The 19,322-nt window shown below is 36.9% G+C and overlaps 1 pseudogene; it reads right to left on the reverse strand.

Annotated features, from left to right (window-relative positions):
- Positions 1–350: 350 nt before the first annotated feature.
- LOC149815282 (ABC transporter A family member 2-like) overlaps positions 351–19,322 on the reverse strand; it is a 149,734-nt pseudogene continuing 130,762 nt past the window's right edge.

Consider the following 19,322-nt stretch of genomic DNA (forward strand, 5'->3'; position numbering starts at 1 on the left):
AATTACAAGGCTCTAGGGGGTTTCGTCTAGCTGATTGCTAGTTCTTACAAGTTTTGATCACGACGTGCAAACCCGAGTTACAGACCTCAGATGGGCCTCAAAATTGGACACGTAGGTCCTTATACATGCATTCACTAGTGTGTAAAATTTTAAGAAAAATGCACGAGTAAAAAGTGATGCTTATGTATAAATCTGGTGTTATGCCCAGCCTGTCGCAGGCTTGTGACTGTGCGCTGGCACAGTGATGTGCACAGGTTGCGGATGCGCCTGTGCAGTGCGCACAAGGGAAGTGCCAAGAACCTCCTCAAGGGGGTTTTCTGTGCAAATGAAGATGCACAAGGTTAAGGACCTTATGATCGATCCTGGCCCTGTGATTTTTCAAGAATGCACACAACAAATTTGTACCAAGGCCTGAGCACACAAGGCCAAGCGGTGGACACGCGGGTGTGGGGCTGCGCACACGATGACTGCAGCTGGTGTGCATGCGACTGAATGGCGCGATTGTGCGTGTGCAACTGCAACGAACCTTTCACTCTAATGCACAAGTGATGGTGCAGTTGAGGCTTTGCTGCAAACCTCCTCTGGTCCACCCATCCAATAAATGGTGCTTCACGCACCAACCTGTTGGATGTCTTCAAGATTTGACCCACTTCAAGCCGATTGCCTCCAATTCTATGAGCAAGCACTGCAATCTTGACAATCTTGTTGATGACAAGGGTTGCATGATTAAGTGTTGAATCCGTTGTGTCGACCACACCTTCACGAACCTGTGCCTTAACCAAGCTCGCCAATGAAGCCTTCCACTGGTTGAATGTGTGATGAACTAGGCTAAGCAATGCCTTAGCTTAATGCTCTAATCCAAAGCAAACCAACTACATGGGTGGTTTATGCTTGGCCTAAAAGCCTTGGTTTACCAAGTGCTCCAAATGACTCACTCTTAAATCACAAAGGAGAAAAGAGAGGAAAACCCAAATTCAATACTATTGACTACTAGCAAATGCAAAGCTCATGGCTTATATAGCACAAGGTTGTTGGAAACCACAAACCACTATCCACACGGTTTTTACAAAATTCCTACACTCATGCATTTTTTACTCAGTAGAGCTCCACACTGCACATGTCCTATTCTGAAAGATCGGCCCAGGATAACGGTTTACAAGTAACAAAATCAAGAAGCTAAATCTAAAATCTACAACTACCACCCCCTTGTTGATAGGCCTGAAGTGGTGCCAATTGGGCTTAACTAAGCTGATGTTGATAGCTTTCAAGACACCACGTTTGGTTGGCTGTGTTGATGCTGAAGTGGTTGTGTATGCATGGGTGGTGTCACGTGCTTGCACCATGTCACGCATGGCTGGGCGGGATACACCTATGTGGTTGTGCATCTAGGTGAGCTGGGGCATGTGAGCTGCATCTAAGGTTGCATCAGTCCACCAGTGCTTTTCTTAGCCTTTGTCCTCAAAGGGTTGATCCTTCTCTCTACTCTTTTCTTCTTTCCCAACTCGAAACAATGCATCTGTGACCCTATTATTGATTCTCTTTTTATATTCCAAGTCAAAATTATAGCTTTACAACTTAACATTCTATCGTTGTTGGCTCGTTGTAATGACTCTTTGCAAAAGAAGAAACTTTAAACTCTTGTGATCCATTCTTACTATGAACTGTCTCCCTAAGATATATGGTCTCTATTTTTTTATTGCTAAAACTATCGCCAACATTTCCCGATCGTAAGCACTTAGTGTATGAACTCTTTTTGGAATTATCTTACTCATAAAGGCTATTGGATGCTTGTCTTGCATTATGACTGCTCCCACTTCATAGTCACTCGCATCAGTTTCTATAAAGAACCTCTTGGTGAAGTCAGATAGTGCCAAAACCAATGCACTTGTCATAGCTCTTTTGAACGTGTCAAAGGCATCATGTGCTTTAGTGGTTCACATGAATGCATCCTTGCATAGAAGAGCATTAAGAGGAGCTGCTATGGTGCTATAATTATGAATAAAAGGCCTATAGTATCCCGTCAATACAAGAAATCCCCACAACATCTAATTGGGCATCTTAGGCATAGGCCATTTTTTCATATGCTGAATTTTATTCAGATACGACATTACCCCATTTTAAGAAACTGAGGTACATGACTTGGTAGAGTCCAAAATCACATTTAGACCTCTTGGCATAGAGTGTGTGATCATTTAAGATGGCAAGCACTTCTTTCACATGTTTGAGATGATTTTCTCATGCCTTGCTATACATGAGGATGTCATCAAAGAAGATTAGGACATACTTCCTTAGCAAGGGACGAAATACATTATTCATAGCTCTTTAAAAAGTTGTTGGTGCATTAGTAAGCCCAAACGGTATGACAAAAAACTCGTATTGTTCATCATGAGTACGAAAGGGTATTTTAAACACATCTTCTTTGACCATTCATATTTGATGGTAGCCTACCCTTAAGTCCAATTTGGTGAAGTACTTGGCCCCGTGCAACTCATCTAACAATTCTTCAATAATAGATATGGGGTGTTTATCATTAACTTTTATTGTATTGAGAGCACAATAGTCAATACAAAATCTTCAAGTATTGTCCTTCTTCTTAACTAGTAGAACCCGTGAAAAGAAAGGACTATAACTTGGCCTTATTATCCCACTCTAATATTTTCTTCACCATGCCTTCTATAGCCTCATTTTGAGACATAACATACCAATAGAGCCTTACACGGACGGACATAGCATTGGGTTCCAAGACAATGTGATGGTCTTAGGACCTCTTGGGAGGTAAGTCCTTGGGTTCTTAAAAAACCTTTTGGAATTCCTTTAGAACATGGGTCATTTATGGATGAATGAGTCTCTCCTTGTTGTCCTCACTTGTCTCTTCCATTCTTTAAGCTGCACAATGAGAGTGTTTGTAAAGTTTGAGTCTCTTTGTTTTTCACTTCTTTATCACTTGTGGAGCCATGAGCTTTCAAAGTGACCCATGTGTCTCATTCTTTGAAGGCTAATTCCATAGTGTCAAAATCTCATGACACTTTACCAAGTTCCTTGAGCCAACTCATGAAAGTGTTGTAGGATCGAGGCAACGAGCACTAGAGGGGGGGTGAATAGTGCTTTTAAATAACGTCTTTGGAATTTTGAAGGATTTTGCGATTTGCAAAGCAATCACACAAAGAACACAAGATTTTATCCTGGTTCGGTCTTCCTGACCTACATCCAGTCCCCAAGCAAAACCCGCTTGAGATTTTCACTATCAACCTTGTGTAACTATAAGAACATACAGATCAAATCTGATCCAACTTTCAGTAACAATCCTACTGAAAGCAAACAACTCTTTTAAACCAAGGAGTCCTTTCCTTTTACATAAAAATATAAGTAAACAAACTTACAATCAACCTACGAGCCTTTTTTATAAATGCAGATGAAATGCAATTGACTTCTGAGGTTGTTGAAATACTCAACTCACAAATTCACTATCTCTCAAAAGAATTTGAGTGAAAACATCAAGTAAGTGAGAAAACAAATACTTGAATGAATAGGAGTGAAAAGCAAATAATTCGATCTTTGTAATTTAATGTAATTTGATTGGATTCGATGTTTTTCAGTGTAGAATGCACTCATATTTATAGTTGAAAGATTTCATACATTGAGGGTGTAACACCCCAACAATTTGGACATGAAAATTTGGATAATTTTTTTTTTCTTTTTTTTAAAATAGCGAAAGTGACAAGTCCAAGCGTTAGGCGAGTTACAGGTAAGCCAGAGCGGTACTGAAATCATTTCATTCATTTATTAAAGCATTAAGTACATCTCATAAATGGAAATACAAATCTAACTATTCAGAGTTTAAACAGGAAACACTGAAAAACTGAGATCTCTTGAATACTTTCAAATACGACGCCATGATGCTCCAATTATGCGTTACCTGAAAAATTTTAATACAGAAGGGTCAGACTCCCTTGTCTGCGTAAGAAGTATTATGTTTATATGTTGTACTCAGTGTTCTATGTACAAATATGTGCAACATTTGCAGATATCATAATTGTAAAGTTTCAGGCAATATAACTTGCTAAGAAGGAAAAATTCTACTAAAATAGGCATGCTTTCTACTTTGCTATGAAACAAGAAAATACTAGGTGTGTGTTCATTCTTACATGCACTATGTGTTTTTACCATTTACAAGATCCACTACCAGGATTACAACATTTATTCACAAATATCTACGAGAACAATGTAAACTTTTTATGTTTATCTTTCTATTACCCTATGGGTACGCATAGGCATTCAACATCGTATCTGACCCTCTCCAAGGTAGACCCTGGGTCCGGTAACATACACCGTTCTCTCAGGTGTACCCAGAGCCCAAAGAATCCACTAACATACACCTTCCAGGTGTACCCAGAATCTTAAAGGTTTTTATATTTATGTATATATTTAACATTTCTTTAAAACCAGGTGCAAGTCATCGCACAACAAGGAGTCCGGTCACATACACTGTCTTTCAGGTGTACCTAGAGCCTCAAAACTTTATGATGTTGCATACACTTTCATTTTTGTTTATTTTCTCGTGTGAGCCGTCATACCACAGGGATTTCCTGAAATCCCGAACCCGCCATTGGATTCACACGACTTGTATGCACTTTCAAGTCAAAGTGTTACAGCACCACCAAAAAATGATATTTCACAGGACTCGGCTCAACCCTAGAGCCACAATCAATATTCCAAACTCTAGCTAGGGTGCACACCTCTGCAACCCACAAGCTATGCCAGTCTTGTGGCTTAATTCACTATATATATATATATTCATATATATATATTCATCTTGCGTATGTTCATCTATGGTCATAGTAACTTATTGCACTAGAACGACTTCCTGAGAGCATATCGACCACCAGGTTGCCACGGTTCACAACCATGGTGTGACCGAAACAAGGTTAGGGTCAAGCTGACCCCTATCAAAACTATGCATGGGGTTCTGATGTCTATGACAAACCCACCCAGAGTTGCAACCTCAATGTCGGCGTTCAATCGGAAGCAACAACAGCAGGCTGTTGTTCCAGCCACATTCTGGAAATGCTAGCATCGTCCAATGTGGTGATTCGCTATTTCGTTCAGCCGAACACACTGGTGTCGACGTCATGTGATCACCCAACAGATTCAGTCAGCCTGCAGCCCGTGCACCGCAGCTCCTCAGCCCCGCAGGCCAGCAGCGTCATTGGCAGAAGTGGTGCCAACAACACCAATAGGAGCAGCAGGTGCTACCCTGTTTAATGGGTCGCGACCCCGCCCAGTTGGAGCAGACCAACCAGGTCTGTTCGATTCCCCACAGGGTGACCCGCACAGTCAGTTTGTGCCAGGTTTACATGAATCCTACTGGACCATGTTAACGCCATTTTATAACCCAATCATCCATCTTTATATATATATATATATATATATATATATATATATATATATATATATATATATATATATATATATATATATATATATATATATTAGGGATCGGGTTCTCTTCACCCCCATTAACCACTTGATATTTTAGAACAATTTTTTTTTTCTACCCACCTGATAATGTTCAAAATGGCTTTGACGTTTCAAAGAAAAGAAATAGCCACCGTTTTATTTGTTTCGTTCTTAGCTTTGATTTAACCCACACACCCTTACAGGTAAAACAACATGTGTTGTTGGTGGTGGTAGGGCTTGGGCCAAAACATAAGGCCACCTGTGTAACCATGGTCTTATGAGGTTAAGGTATAAGCAGGAGGTGAACCAAAATATATCTACAAGGCACATATAAAGCACCAGCGTTTATATGAGTCCACAGAAAACTATAATCCTGTTTTTTTTTTTCCTAGAGATCATCCAATATCCAGACACTTTAGGTCTATATAACAGATCTGAATAAACAAATAGACCTCCACTAACATGCGAGTTCAAGTATAAATCAAGGGCCCTAATAAACATATGTAGTAACTGAGTTTGCAGGGATTTTAGAAAGATTACTTCATAATATTATTTCATTCCCTCATTGTCAGGCATATAATATATGTATATCTATGTTATTTTTTTTTCCAGATCAACCAATCGAACGTCTGAACTACATAACTATCATGCATATGCTAGGAAAGAATATAACTGGTATTATCAGCTCGTTGTCTCATGGTCCCGTGTTGTCATGGGGCGTTATTTTCTTTTTTTGCAACTTAGCACGAAAACACGTGCATACTCGCAGCAGCCACACGCTGCCCCCTCCTACGTCAACCATGGCGAGAGTTGGTGATTGAGCCTCCATTGGTCTTTATTAAAGCAGATGGAGGTTTGCATAACCCGAGTATGTGTTAGGACGCCGATCATCACCGCTGTCAATGACATCGTCCATGCTCACAACCAACCCACTACAACCTATTTGTATTGCAGGACATCTAACACGTACATAAAAATATAATACCCTCACCTCTTTGGAGCTTTTAACCAGTGATAATGGTGGTACTCTTTCCTTCACGTTGGAGCCTGCTTTGTCACAAGGGAGAAGACCGCCTCGTTTAGCTATGGAGGTAGACCACCACGGGGAGAGAGAGAGAGAGAGAGAGTTGAGATGCTCCCCACGTTTTTCTCAGAACTCCTCTTTTTAACACCACCCACTTAGGTGGGTTTCAAAAATTGAAAATATGGGACGTCTCCCCCCTATCTCCCACGATTTTGGTGGGCTGGGGTTATTTCCCGTTATGCCACTCACCTTCTTTGAATGGAAATTTCTCTAACTATTTTTTTTGTTGCTTTATGGGTACCCCTCTCCCATTTTGGTGGGATTCCCCTTACTTTTTGGAAAAGGGGAAAAAGTAGCCAACTCCCTCCCCTCCCCACGATTTTAGTGGGAGATGGGCTAATACTTAGGGATGTTTTTGCAACCCACGTTTCTATCCTTTTTTTTTTCTTACTATGATAAAAATCACCACTTTTCTGTGCAAAACAAAAAAATATAGTCCATGCACAGGGAGTTTCAAACCGAGGTCTTCAACCTAAGAGGTATCAAGCCCCACCAGTTGTGCTACATTGCTTTTAGTTGTAAAATGTGTGGATTAAATTGTATTAAACACTTCTTGTTTAGTTCTAGGTTTTATGCAAAAATACAACATTTTACCTTTCTACGCGATGCACTGTGGGTTTTAAACTTGGGTTGTAGCTCAACCATGTGTCCTACCACTGTATCACACCACTGCTTGTTGTTTACTTTTGCAAAAAAATTTCCTTTATGTTTTATTGAGACATTTACCCCCATTGGTGGATCTCTCCCATTACTACATGGATTTTTCTCCTATTTGTTTCAACCTTGCACTCTCTCACCTTAAATGTGCTTCGGATCTCACACTATTATCCCAGAACCATCAGATTTCTCCACTTGGCCTCGTGAACCGGGTCGGATCATCGGATCTTGCTAAAGTCTAGATGCAAGTACCCCTTTCTAGTGTTTGTTATCGGGTTTGCTTTACTGGCCCGCAAGCCTCAAAATCGCATTGAATATTTCATAAACTATATTATTTCATATAAATACACATTTTCATTGAAAATTTCTTAAAATTTATAGGTTTTACAGAGGGTATGAAGGGGTGTCAAAACAGTCACTTTTGAATGGTCAATTCGTTTAAAAATGAAAAGACACACCTTTTAAAAGTTATAGAAAAATGGCAAATATTAGTCGAATGGAACAGTAGTTAGTCGACTGAAATCAAATATTAGCAGACTGACACTTATCGTCAGTCGACTACTGTGTTTAACAAAGCCGTTTTAAAATATGGAGTTTGAAACTCAGTCGACTAAAGAAAAGTTAGTCGACTGATGAAAATCATCAGTAGACTGAAAAACCTTTTAGTCGACTCCTGCTAATTTTTTTTGAAAACAAATGAACATTTTGTTCGGTTGACTAAGAAAACCTTCAGTCGACTGCTGCTACATTCTCAGAAATCAAACATTGTGTCCGGTCGACTAAGAGTCGATTAGTCGACTAATTCAGAAAGTTGACGTTTTTGTTTTGAAAAATTGGTGCAAAAAAGTTGGTCGACTGGTGAGTCTATTGGTCGACTAATAAACATAAAAAATTAAGTAAAGAGATTTCTAAAATGATTTTCATGAAGGGTTATTTTAAAAAAGTTTTTCTAAAGACGTTTTAGATGAAATGCAATTGAAATATACACTCTAAGTAAGGCTCTTACAAGAATCTAAGACTTTTAACTAAATTTATATTTGCATATATGTCTTCAAAGATTCTTTATTGAATTCTTCAATTCTTGTCATCTTTCTTAATTGCCTTAGCTGAAATGCAGTTGATTCACTTGTTCATCATCAAAATCTAGTTCAAGAAATGTCATATACAACTTCATTATCGTAACAATCTCCCCCTTTTTATGATGATAAACTAATCAAAGATGGAGCATTTAGATGCATAGATGAAGATTTTACTCCCTCTATCAATATGCTGCAAAACATAAGAAGTTAGCACAATCAACATATATATATATATATATATATATATATATATATATATATATATATATCACATATTGATTGTTTTGCATTTTCATTATTACTTCATGTATTGCTATTTTCTTTTTCTCCCCCTTTTTCATAATAAAAAAGAGTAAGTGCAGTCATAGCATAAGCAAAATGCAAATTCAAGTCCAAAATATTACAACCTAGAAATTATCAAAGTTCATGAAAAAAAAGGCTGCAATAACTGTAAATAAAGTTCAAGAGAAGTGTTGCTTGATCATTTCTTTGAGTTCAGCAATAGCATTCTGAATTGATGAAAGTTGTTGAGTCACATCCTCACGAAAAGTGTGTTGATGTAGCTCCAAAGCTTCTATTCGTTGCAAAACTTCATCATGATCAATAGTGACTTTCTTTCGTTTTACTTGAGATTGGGGTGTCATAGGAGATGGTGATGGTTTAGAGGATGTAGGAGATCCAACATTTGCAAGAGGTAGATAGGTGAGTTTCATTCATTTAAAAACAGTTTGATCAAAGTATTCTTTTTGTTCAATAGATTTTTCATTGGTTAGAGGTACTTTGAAATATTTGAAAATATAGGTAAGAAGTCATCCATGCGGAAGAAAGGGTTTTTGTTTCCATAATGTAGTAAAATACACGTTGGCCCAATTTACAGAAATATTTCCAAATAAGACATAAAGAGCCATAGAGAGATCTGTGAAATAGTAATCAAAAAATCTAGTTTTAGGTAGGACATTGTGGGCAAGAATTCATCTAGCAATGCGAGCATGAGGTTGAAGATTGATATTCTTGAAGGGAGGACAATGAGGTGTACCGGGAATAAGAATTTGTTCAAAAATTCTTTCATCATTAAGTTCAATAGTATTGAAAAGAGTTTCTAAAGGTGGAATATCTAGGATTTATCCAAGAAGTTTAGAATCAAACTCAATTTCAACATCGCGAACAAGAGAAGAAAGAAATCCAGTTTCATGATCAATTTGTAAATTAGTGTAAAACAAATGGATCAATAAAGGATAATGAAATCGGTCGGAACTTGTGTCAAAAAGATGTGAAATGCCTATGAATAGTTCTTTTATATTGTAGCGAGAAAATAGGTGAAACAAAACATTTCGACCGGGTAATATAGGGAGTGCAGAAATCGATCCAAAAGTATCGTATAGAAGGGGATTTCTGAGTAGTCTAAGAGAAAATCCATGACGTGCTTGTGGTATAGATAAAGGGGAACCTTGTGCAGAGGTTGTTTTCTGATGAGGCATGGTTGTCAAGAATCAAAATAAAATAGATGAACCTGTCAAAGAGAATCAGTGTCGTAGGGAGTGGCTGATTGACGAGGTTGAGACGCTGTTGAGAATGGCTTTTGATGAGACAAGAAAATTCCGGTGAGTGGAAGACGGTAGCTTTTTGCCAAGGAACAGGGAGGAGACGTTGTGGAAGACGAATCTCCAATGTTGCAAAAGATGTCATCCAGCACGTGAATGATAACAGATGCTGCTGGTGCAGAGAAATGGTTGTCCCACGTTGTGGAGAATAACTGGTGCCGCAAAGGAATGTTGGTGCAGAGAGGTGATCGTTCGGCGTCACAGACGTGAGCTGCTACAAAAATAATCCGGCACTGCAAGAATTTTTCGACGAGGAGGAGGAGGAATTTGTCTGGCAAGAGATTAAATCTCCTAGGGTTTATAGAAAATGGACAAAAATGACAGAGGAGAGAAAGTGTGTTCGGCTTCTGAAGAGGGTAAAACACACAGGCGTAAAAAAAATAACAATTGCCCTTTTAAACAAAACCAAGGGGTATCAGGTCCCTTCGAAATTTTTTAAAAATAACCATCAGTCGACTAATCGATTTTCATCAGTCGACTAATCGATTTTCATCAGTCGACTAAAAAGGTCATTTTTGAGATTTTTCAAAAACAAAATGTTCTAAAACAAATTTATAAATCTAATAATGAGCAAATGCCTAGTTCTCTCGTAATTCTCATAAAATCTTTATTTTTAAGTGGTTTAATGAGGATATCAGCATGTTGTGCATTAGTGGGTATAAAATTTAATGAAATATCTCCTTTTAACACATGATCTCATAAGAAATGATGTCTTACTTCAATATGCTTAGTTCTTGAATGCTGAATAAGATTTTTTGAGAGATTTATAGTACTAGTGTCATCACAATAAATAGTTGTTGTGGAGTAATTCAAATCAAAATCTTTTAAGGTTTGTTTCATCCATAGTACTTGTGAACACGCTAAACTAGCCGCTATATATTCTGCTTCAGTTGTTGAGAGTGACACTGAATTTTGCTTTTTACTAAACCAAGAGACTAAGGAATGTCCTAAGAAATGACAAGTTCCACTAGTACTCTTGCGATTAGATTTGCTTTTAGCAAAATCTGCACCACTATATGAAACTAAATCGAAGAAAGATGATTTCGGGTAAAACAAATCGAAATTTGAAATATCTTTCAAGTATCGAAGAATTTGTTTTACTGTAATTAAGTGAGATTCTTTCGGATTGACTTGAAATCTAGCACACATACAAACACTAAACATTATATCAGGTCAACTAGCAGTTAAGTATAATAAAGATCCAATCATACCTATGTAGAGCTTAGTATCTACATTTTTACCATTTTCATCTTGGTCAAGAGAAGTAGTTGTGCTCATAGGATTTCTTTTTTATTTCGATGAGTCCATGCCAAATCTTTTAAGAAGTTCTTTTGTATACTTAGCTTGGTTGATGAAGATTGCTTCTTCACTTTGCTTTATTTGAAGTCCAAGGAAGTAGTTCAATTTGCCTATCAAGCTCATTTCAAACTCTTCCTGCATAGCTTTAGCAAATTCTTTAAAAAGAGAATCATTAGTAGAACCAAATATTGTGTCATCAACATAAACTTGCACAATAAGAATATCTAAATCTAGATTTTTAATAAATAAAGTGGAGTCTACCCGACCAATGAAAAAACCAGATTATTCTAGAAAGTTTTGTAGTCTTTCATACCACGCTCTTGGTGCTTGTTTGAGTCCGTACAAAGCTCTTTTTAATTTATATACTTTTTTTGGATATTTCTCATTTTCAAAGCCTAGAGGTTGCTTTAGATAAACTTCTTCATTGATGTATCAATTTAAGAATGCACTCTTAACATCAATTTGATATAACTTAAAATTTATGTAACTAGCAAAAGCAAGTATCATTCAAATTGACTCTAATCGAGCCACTAGTGCATAGGTTTCATCAATCTATGCCTTCTTCTTGATTATAGCCTTGTGCTACTAGCCTTGCTTTGTTTCGAATGACTTTGCCATTTTCGTCTACCTTATTTTGGAAGACTCATCTTGTTTCAATTACCGGATGATCCTTTGGTCTATCAACTAGATCCCATACATCATTCCTAGTAAATTGGTTAAGTTCTTTAGACATGGTTAAAAGCCAAAATTTATCATCACAAACCTCATTGATATACTTTGGTTCTATTTTAGATATGAAAGCAATATATTGCAATTGCCTTCTAGTTTGAACACCACTCTTTATTTTTCCAATAATCTGCTCATGTGGATGATTGAGAACTTCTTTTCAAACCGGTGGAAGAGGAATATTTTCTTGAGAAGTGTCATCTATCAAAGGTTCTCCTTGAAATATGTCTTCTTCTTCTTTGCTTAGAGGTATAACCTGCTCACAATTCTCTTCAAATGCAATATGTAAAGATTCTTCAATGCATTATGTTCTTTTATTAAAAACACGATAAGCTTTGCTTCTAGAAGAATATCTAAGAAATATTGCTTCGTCTGATTTTGAATCAAACTTATCAAGATTATCTTTGGTATTTAACAAGAAACATTTACTACCAAAAAATTTGAAATATGAGATCTTTGATATACAATCATAATACAATTCAAAACATGTTTTTATGTAAGATTGGTCAAATAAGAACACGATTTAAAACATGACATGTTGTATTTATTGCTTCAGCCCAAAAGTATTTTGGTAATTTTTTATCTTGAAGCATGGTTCTAGCATATTCTTGCAAAGTTCTATTCTTTCTTTCAACAACTCCATTTTGTGGAGCTGCTCTAGGAAAAGCAAAGTTGTGAGATATACCATGTAAATCATAAAACTTTAGAAAAGATTCATTTTCAAATTCACCACCATGATCACTACGAATTGTAATAATAGATGTAAATTTTTCATTTGTAATTCTTCTATAAAGTTTAGAAAATTCAGAAAAAAGCATCATTTTTGCTTTTTAGAAAAATCACCCAAGTAAATCGAGAATAATCATCTACTATAACAAAAGCATACTTGCTACCATTCAAACTTTGAATTCTAGATGGTTCAAATAGATCTAAATGTAAAAGTTCAAGAGGATGCTTTGTTGAAATTATATCTTTTGCTTTGAAAGAACTCTTGATTTGTTTACCCATTTGGCATGCATCACATAAGTGATCCTTTTTATATGGTATTCTAGGTAGGCCTCTAACAAGATCATTCTTGGATAACTTAGAAATTAATTTAAAGTTAACATGTCCAAGTCTCTTGTATCATAACCATTGAATTTCATTTGAAGCGATAAGACATTTTTCATTAAAAGTGGGTAACTCATCTAGATAAAGTTCATATACATTATTTCTTCTTTTACCTTTAAAAATGATCTTTTTAGAACGAAAATAAAAAATTAAGCATAAATCATGTTCAAAAGAAACGAGAAAACCTTTATCACATAATTGACTAATAGATAATAAATTATGCATTAAACCATCTACTAAAAGAACATTTTCTATCAAGAGAAATTTTGGATTATCAATGTTACCAATGCCGATTACTTTTCTCTTGTTATTGTCACCAAAGGTAACAGTTCCTCCATCCTTTGGAGGATGGAAAATAACTTCAGCCTTCCAGTCATATGTTTGGAACAACCACTGTCCAAGATCCATTTGCTCCTTATTTTGTATACCTACAACAAAATTGGGAGACAAAGCATTTGACCCCTTTCTATTTTCGAGTTCATGAGAGTTAGTCATAGAAACCCATATCCATTTGGATTTTGGTTTCCTTTGAGAATAAATATTCTTTCTATAAAAAGATTTAGCATTTTTAGAATAATCATGTCCAGACTTATAAGCTTTAACCATGATTAGATGCATTTCTATTATGACTAGAAAATTGAGTTCTTTGAATCAATGATTGAGAAATTTGTCTTTGATTCTTTACCACATAGTTAGGTCTATTTTGAGTATCAAATAAGCTATATCCCAATCTGGTTTTGTTAATCGAGCATCTTTGAGAACCAATAAGTCTTTCTAGATTATCTTGGTCATTAATGAACTTAGTCACTATAGAAAGAAGATCATTTGATTTTTCTTTCAAACTTGATATTTTTTCTTGTAAGATATTGATTCTAATTCTAATTTCTTTTTTCTTAGATGCTTGACAAGAATTTTCCTTCTTGAGATCTTCTATCTCTTGAAGCAACACTTTGTTTTGAGAGTCAAGAGTTGAATTTTCAGTTTTTAACTCTTTGTTTTTAGAGCTTAGATTATTAAATTTAGCATATAAATCATTAAATGCTTCTAATAAATCATCACACTCAAATTGACTTACCGAGTCTTTTTGTGCTACAAAACACATATTAATGACTTCTTCATTTGTTTCTTCGTCGGAAGAGGAATCACTATCTTTCCAACTTGCTTGAAATGTTTTTTTCTTCTTGAATTGGTCCTTGGGCTTGATTTTAAGAAGAGGATAATCTTTCTTGATGTGTCCTGCCTTTTTGCTGTTAAAGCACTTGATTTCATTAGGCTTGGAAGAATCAGTTTTTTTTACCTTTCTTTAAAATCTTCCCTTTTTGATGAATCTTTTGAATTGCCTAGTGATGAGGGCAATATCTTCATCTTCTTCTAAATCTTCAGAGTCAGAAGTGGCCTTGAAAGCAAGAAATTTCTTCTTGGGTTCTTCTTCTTGTCTATCATGAAGTTTGACTTCATATGTCATTAAGTTACCAACCAATTTTTTAAGAGAAAGAGTGTTTAAATCATTTGCTTTTTCTATTGCTGTGGTTTTTCTCTCTCATTCAGGAGTTAAACACCTTACTATTTTTTTAACTAAATCCACTTGTGAATATTCTTTTCCAAGGGATTTTAGAGTGTTAGTAATATCGGTCATTCTTGTTAACATGTCTGATATAGACTCATTTTGTTTCATTTTAAACAATTCAAATTTATGAACTAAAGAAGCATTCTTAAATTTTTTTACCTTTAACTACCTTCATGAGTAACAAGAAAAGTATGCCACATTTCATTTGTTGTGGAACATTGAGAGATGTGATTGAACTCTATCTTCTCAACGGCACAATACAACACATTAATAGCTTTGGCATTAAGTGAAACAGTCTTATTTTCTTCATCGATCTATAGGTTAAAATCAGTTGATGGTGTTTGGTACTTTTCTAAAACAACTCTCCAAATTTTGAGATCCATGGATTATAGGAATATTGTCGTTCTTACTTTCCAATATCCTTAGTTTGTTCTGTCGAAGAGAGGAGCACGAACAAAAGAGCATCCTTCTTTGTGCTGAGATGGTGTTGTTGCCATGCTAGATGATGGTAAGATCAAAATATAGCAAACTTACTCTGATACCAAATAAAAGTGTTGTAGGATCGAGGCAACGAGCACTAGAGGGGGGGGGGGGAATAGTGCTTTTAAATAACATCTTTGAAATTTTGAAAGATTTTAATATTCGCAAAGCAATCACATAAAGAACACAAGATTTTATCCTAGTTCGGTCTTCCTAACCTACATCCAGTCCCCAAGCAAAACCCGCTTGAGATTTCCACTATCAACCTTGTATAACCACAAGAACATACAGATCAAATCCGATCCCACTTTCAGTAACAACCCTACTGAAAGCAAACAACTCCTTTAAACCAAGGAGTCCTTTCCTTTTACAGGAAAATATAAGTAAACAAACTTACAATCAAACTATGAGCCTTTCTTATAAATGCAGATGAAATACAATTGACTTCTGAGGTTGTTGAAATACTCAACTCACGAATTCACTATCTCTCAAAAGAATTTGAATGAAAAACTAGAGTAAAAATATCAAGTGAGTAAGAAAACAAATACTTGAATGAATATGAGTGAAAAGCAAAGAATTCGATCTTTGTAATTCAATGTAATTCGATTAGATTCGATGTTTTGAGTGTGGAATGCACTCATATTTATAGTTGAAAGATTCTATACGTTGAGGGTACGAAGGGGTGTCAAAAAAGTCACTTTTGAATGGTCAATTCATTTGAAAAATGAAAAGATACACCTTTTAAAAGTTACATAAAAATGACAATATTAGTCGACTGTAGCAGTAGTTAGTCGACTGAAATCAAATATTAGCAGATTGACAGTTATCGTCAGTCGACTACTATGTTTAACAAAGCCATTTTAAAATCTAGAGTTTGAAGCTCAATCGACTAAAGAAAAGTTAGTCGACTGGTGAAAATCATCAGTAGACTGAAAAACTTTTCAGTCGACTCCTGCTAAAATTTTCTAAAAACAAACTTTAAGTCCGACCGACTAAGAAAACCTTCAGTCGACTGCTGCTAAATTTTCAGAAATCAAACATTTTGTCCGGTCGACTAAGAGTCGATTAGTCGACTAATTCAAAAAGTTGATGTTTTTGCTTTGAAAAATTGGTGCAAAAAAGTTGGTCGACTGGTGAGTCTATTGGTCGACTAATAAACATGAAAAATTAAGTAAAGAGATTTCTAAAATAATTTTCATGAAGGATTCTTTTAAAAAAGTTTTTATAAAGACTTTTTAGATGAAATGCAATTGAAATATGCACTCTAAGTAAGGCTTTTACAAGAATCTAAGACATTTAACTAAATTTACATTTGCACATATGTCTTCAAAGATTCTTCATTGAATTCTTCAATTCTTGTCATCTTTCTTCATTGCCTTAGCTGAAATGCAATTGATTCACTTGTTCATCATCAAAATCTAGTTCGAGAAATGTCATATACGGCTTCATTATCGTAACAACTCATTCTAATAACAATGTCTACTTCCTTAATAAGGAGAAGATGGAGGTCAACCTTAAAATCAGCTTTTTGAAGAGCTAAGAGAGCATCTTGATAAACATGGAGGCATTGTAGACAACCACCATCCTTGATTATGACATCAAACCTTGTGTGTTCCTTAATCTTACACCCCTATCGTGTAGCCACCTTTTCTTGAATGAAACTATGAGTAGCCCCGGTGAGAACATGAACATTTGTGACCATTGAGCTTGCTCTTTAGCTTTATAGAATGGGGACCCCAATAGTGCATAATATTCAATGCAATCTTCTTCCTCACTAGCCGATTCTTCATGTTGTGGTGGTTCCTCACTATCCTCCTCATCATCAATAATTTGGAGGATATTGAGACTTTGACATGTATGACCTATGTGTTATGGTTCTCCACAGTGAAAACATTCTCTTCGCTTTCTGTTTTCCTCAAGTTGCTTTTGAGAGGGTCAATTTTGGGTTTTTGAAAACCCTTCTTTCTCTCCAACTTAAAAACCAGTTTGATAGCCTTGGGGACCTCTCTTGGCAGATTGGCTTTTTGAAATCTCCATCTAAGCTTTTGCTTTTCATCAAAGAGTTTAGCAACATTGTAGGCCTCTTTTGTGGTTTGTACATTAGAGGCTAAGACCTCTATTCTTAATTCATCTTTTAGGAAGCTAACATACAAACCAAATAGTGTAGTTTGGTCCACATGAAGTAGTATAGAGCATACTTCTTCAAATTTGGTTTGGTGGTTTTCTAAGGAACCTTTTTGCTTCAATTGCTTAAAAACCACATTGTGATTGATGAAAGTGGTTGGTCCAAAACGCTCAAGCAAAGCATCCTGAAAGACTTCCCAAGTAGGCTTCCCATGCATCATCTCATATCAATGATATCATCGCAAAACACTCTCTTCTCATCATGCTATGGCCTTATTCACTTTTTGTTCACGAGGAACTTGATAACATAAAAAAATGGAGTGTCTTAAACAACCACTCGCTTGGTCCCTCACCTTTAAATGAGGGGAGTTCAACCCTCACTTTGTGACCATAGTGACCCCTATGTGTGTGCACCTCATCACGTCTTCAATCAAAGTCTTCATATCTCAAGGTCTCTTCATTTTCCATAGGCCTCATCATATGTTCACGAGGCATTCTTGGCATACTTGTCTCATGTGCATGCCCCCACATATGCATTTAAGTTTTGTGTGAGCTGCATCACAAGTGTTTTCAACCGATTCATGCGAGCATTAGCCTCATGCTCATATTATGTGATTCTATAAAGAATGAGCATGACACTCCCTCATCTTCTTGATGAGATGTAAAACCCTCATTGGCCCTTGAGCCCTCATTGGCTCTGATACCATATTGTGGGGCCATCACTTTAGGATTGATAAGAGGACTAATGTGTTCCTCTTGAGTAAGGTCCTCAAGCGAACAATGCATGGACGGATGCTCCAAAACCAAGCCTAGGTGCCTAAGTTCTTCTTGCGCCTTGGATCTTGTGACAGGTGCCAGTGGTGTGTGTGAGATTACAATCAGCCCTCAAAGCAGGTTATATGTCCCCCCCCGAATAGGGCAGTTAGCTACATCTCATGTTCGGGGGTCCCAAAGAGCACCACGTATGTAAGCATGTGCGTCTCGTATCCCCATGTTTGTCAGCATTAATTAGCATTGGAGTTTGATGCGATTGCAAAGACTTAAGTACCCTCTCCTCCATTGGTGCCAAAAAAATGACGATTCTTGAAAATGAGTGGTTGTAAAGACTTAAGTGCCCCAAAGATGATTATTTAAGACCCAGTCTCTGCACTGCAGGATTATCTGAGAAAGAAATCTCCCCTGGAGGAGGCCATGAACATCAACCCTCTCACTCTCACACTCTCCCTTCTCTTTCTGCTTCTATGCATATCCAACAGAAGAACTTACATTGCTCCATCAAGCACCGGCTAACCTGCACATTGACTGTTGTGGAGCCTGATTCAGAGTTTTAACCCTTACAGGAGGAGGGTTTGATGGCTCCTCCCAGCGTGGGTAGCATCATTCAACTAAATGAGTTGTAGATCCTGATTTAAAGTTTTTACCCTTACAGGAGGAGGGTTTAGGGGTTCCTCCTAGTGTGGGTAGCATTATTCAACTTGATTCATTGTGGAGCCTGATTCAGAGTTTTTGCCTTTACAGAAGAGGGGACTGGGGGTTCCTCCCAACGTGGGTAGCATCATTCAACTTGAAGAGTTGTGGAGTCTAATTCAGAGTTTTTACCCTTACAGAAAGGGGGGTCTGAGGGCTCCTCTCAGCGTGGGTAGCATCATTCAACTTGATGAGTTGTGGAGTCTGATTCAGAGTTTTTGCCCTTATAGGAGGAGGGTTTGAGGGCTCCTCCCAGCGTGGATAGCATCGTTCAACTTGATTCATTGTGGAGCTTGATTTAGAGTTTTTGCCCATATAGGAGGAGGGTTTGGGGGCTCATTTCAGCGTGGGTAGCATCATTCAACTTGATTCATTGTGGAGCCTGATTTAGAGTTTTTGCCCTTACAGGAGAGGGGTCCGGGGGCGCCCCCCGGCATGGGTCCCGGGTGTCATGGTAAAAAAATGCACAAGGTATCGTGGTGAGAAATACATATTTTTGTTTCAAGCAAGGTTGGAAGAAATCAATAGAAAATCCAACAAGGAGCATGTCAGAATCAAGATGTGGATGTCAAGCGAGAATGGTGTTGTGCAACTCAAATAACACAAAATAATAAAGGTCTGGTTTTTAGTTAAAATGAGGAATGAAATGACAATATAAATTGCTGAAAATT

Source organism: Nuphar pumila, chromosome 15 (genome assembly GCF_984573655.1).
Source record: "Nuphar pumila chromosome 15, dmNupPumi1.hap1.1, whole genome shotgun sequence".
Lineage (NCBI taxonomy): Eukaryota > Viridiplantae > Streptophyta > Magnoliopsida > Nymphaeales > Nymphaeaceae > Nuphar > Nuphar pumila.